Genomic DNA, 3,696 nt, shown 5'->3' with positions numbered 1-3,696 from the left:
GCTAAAGATATCACCATGAACAACAGGTAGTAAAAATTGGGAGAATTCTCTTTTCTTCTTCTGAAGGTCTCTGCTGTAAATGTCAGGTGGGAGGCATTATTGTATTATATGCAAATAGCTTTTCTCACTTAGAAAACGTGCTGATACAGATAATCAAATTCTAGCCATGGCCAACCCACTTCCACACAGAGGGAAAGTCTCCCACAACAGGATCCCTCCAGCTATAAATTTTTATATCCTATGATGAACAACAATGCTTTATGTCCAGAGCTCCCACACTTGATCTATCAGCATAACTGCTGGTGTTATTTCTGAAAGGCCTAACTGGCCTTTATGAAATTACACAGCTGCATTTCTGCTTAGAAGTGATGAACTACCAAGGGCATTGCAAAGACCTAAGTCTTAATAAAGTTCCACAGTCTATCTACTGATTTACTGAGCACACAGGATCCTCAGGCAGCAGATAGGCAATGTCTGATGATAATTTTGCAGAAATCTGGCCCCTGCACTAGAGCAGAATCTCAGCAATAGTTTAGCAAAGCATGCACAGCACAAACCCAATGCAGGATAGATAAAGCACTAAGTTATCAGGCATCTACTGCCCAAGAACCCAAACTAACAATCTCAAAATTACAAAAAGTTCCGTTTTCTTTTTTGTCATACCCTAGGGCAGAATTCAGCATTCACCTCGCCCTGCTCACAACAAAACTCAGGTTAGCTCTCTTTTCGCTTCTCGTGCCTTCTCTACCTGTGAAATTAGGATGAGCCATAGACAATCTGGGCTCCAGATCTTGCAGCAGATAAGTGAAGCCCTACCTGGTGGTAGAAATATTTTCCACACTGGAAGAGTTATATCTGCCAGCCTCTTATGATCTCTTTTCTACCAAAACTACATGAAAGAGTTGTTATGACACCAAAGGAGAAAGAAGACAATTTTCTAAGTTACATGACGGCTTATCATTTCAGTTTTGTTGCCTTTCAGGCTTTGTCACAACTTTGCCATTACTCTCTAAAATTTTCTAGAATTGCCATAAAAAGAAGTCAAAAGTTGCTGCTTTAAAAGAATATTTCAAGGTTGAAGCAATATTCTAGAGTGAGACACTGCACCCTATGGTTCTTCTTTAGATACCTGCAATCACCACTGACTCAGTTTAAGGAGTTGATAGACTGGGGCTGAGAGCCATCAGCTGCACTGGTTAATGGCCTTTTACTCAGGGAGCTTCACTTGAACTCAAAAAGGTAAAGAAGGGCTGCACATCTACCTATCTATTTCCTTTTCTTCCAATTCACTGAAATGTAGCCCCTTTGGGGCTTGTCCTTTGCAAGGCAGATTGTAAATCCATGCAGCAAGTAGCTACACTGTGCTAGCTACATGGTAAAGGACAAATAATCACTCATTATCCCAAGTATCATGATTTTCGTGAATATCGTAAAACACTTTATCTGTGGACTAACAGATTAACAGAGGTTTCAAGCAACCTCCCGTTCTGTTACTTTCTGATATTTAAAAGTAAAGAATCTCAAACTCAATTCTGTTAGTCTCCCACTCAGTATTCCCTTAAGTCAGGGGCAATCCTCATAGGGACTTTTAGCCAGGGCAGAAGTATTCTTTGCAGAGAATAGATAATCCAAAAAGAGATAGAAGTTTCCTCCATGGAAACACAAAGGGAAGAAACTGTGAAGTTATTTTGTGAAAGCAGTTTGTTTCATTTGTATTGAACACAAAATTAAATGCTCCAAGCAGCAGTGAAAACAGTAATTATCTTCACGTAATATCAGTGACATTTTTCACCACAGCATGCGTGGTGTTGGGTCTTGAGCTACAGCAAAATAAAAAGCAGCCAGGGGACTGGCTTAGAGGGAGAGATGTTTGATTTGGTCAGGTTTGGTTTTTTTTAATAAATAAAATTTCAAACCCCATCACCCATCAGATATTCTTGGACAGAAGATAATCTTTCTTGATGCATTCTGGTATGACTCAAGCAATTTAATTCAGAATGCTGATGCTCTTGCTGTAACCAGGCTGGTAGCAGAGCCTTCCAAGCCCATCACCAAGACATTAGAGTGATACTACATCTGCTTCCCACCTGAGGTTTTTGAGACACCACCCACTCCAACTGGAATATCAGTCTCTGTATTCAGACCTTGACACATCCACTTCAGGGACTGTGCTTTGCACTCTGCACAGTCTGTGGCATTCCCAGAAGAGGAATTTCTTACTGGAGGCATAGGTTGTCAGAGAACAAAACAACGTTTAATGAGTTGGGAACAAGAACTCTTGCAGCATTGTGTAAGTATTATTTAGGATATTTTCCATTCCAGTGGCTTAGAGGCAGAGATATAAAGGTAACTGATTTACTTTGAAAACTTTAAAAATTTTCCAGACTTTCCAGAATACAAAAATTGGGCAACTTTCACTGTTCTTTATCCTTCATTTCCAAAGGTTTTACAAGCCAAAAGACTTTCTCCTCTCTCAGGGAAGACAACTTGTGCTTTACAAGACTCAATAGATTACCCTGCCATGTTTTCTAGGAGATCACAGTGGTTTCAGTGTATCAGACTGTCCTTGGCTGACAGAAGGCCATAAATCTGCTGTAGATTTACTGCCTCTCCCTCCAGGGAGGGGAGAAATCACCATAAGAAGAAAAGGTTCAAGCACAAGAAGTGAAAATCTGTCCAAGCAGGTTCAAGTTTCAATATTCAGGACAGTGTGAGAAGGGAGGGATCCCTTTGGAGCTCCATCTCATAGCACAGGCTGTGGATTGCAGGAAGAACGTGCTTGCAGCACCTCTTCAGCAAAATCCTTGTTATTTCTCATGGTTTGGCTCCCAAGGGCGGTGACATAAATGAGACAGCCTCATGCTGTGGTACACTTTCAAGAGAGGTTGCATTTCTTTTGCCCATGGGTGGACAGTACTACTGCCAGATCCACGCACCCAGTGGCAGAAGTTTCCTCCATTTCAACAGAATGGAACAAAATATATGTTTTTAAAGAGGAAAAAAGTCACACATGGTGTGGGTAGAATCTGCCCTGTCTCTGGCTGTGAAAGCAAAGAAGTAGAAAGAGGGTGCAGGATCGTTAACAATAGATTGCCATTCATCAAAGCACAAATGTTTACAAACTGAAATTAATACTTCCAAAATGCTAGCAGCATCATGTAAATTAAGCTGCAGCTCTAAGAGCCCTCAAATTTGAAGCCTCACAGTAGGACATTTCAGGATCAACAATATGGTTATTTCAAGCAATTGAATCCTGCCAAGATTAACGATATTCAACAAATCAGAGATGGAAAAGCAAGAACAGGATCAGTGCTGAGGTTGAGAAAATAAGTCTGCAAATTCGTATAGAATGATGAATAAAAGAACTGCTCCAAGAACAAAGCTGTCTGTAAGTCTAATGCTGAACAAGTACATGATGCTCTTAGCAGACAGCACATATTTGTTTACAGTAGCTGCAGGAAACAGAGTACTAAACCTCAATGTGACTTCAGGCTTCTGGCAGTTGGTAGTGCCAAATTAAGTTTGTCCTATAATGAACAAGAACTTGGCAAATTCCCCAAGACACAAAGTGCTGAGCAACTGTGTCCCTTCAGAAGGGATGACCACAGCCCTCAGTTAGAGGTCTGCACCTCAAATCCCCTCGGATCCCAGTCATTTTGGGACCCCCATGTCCTCCAGGTTCCCAGTATAGCACCT

Source organism: Chamaea fasciata, unplaced genomic scaffold (genome assembly GCF_029207755.1).
Source record: "Chamaea fasciata isolate MVZ Bird 193981 ecotype frontalis unplaced genomic scaffold, bChaFas1.0.hap1 SCAF_2, whole genome shotgun sequence".
NCBI classification, from domain to species: Eukaryota; Metazoa; Chordata; class Aves; order Passeriformes; family Sylviidae; genus Chamaea; species Chamaea fasciata.
Note: the sequence above shows the minus strand (reverse complement) of the source record.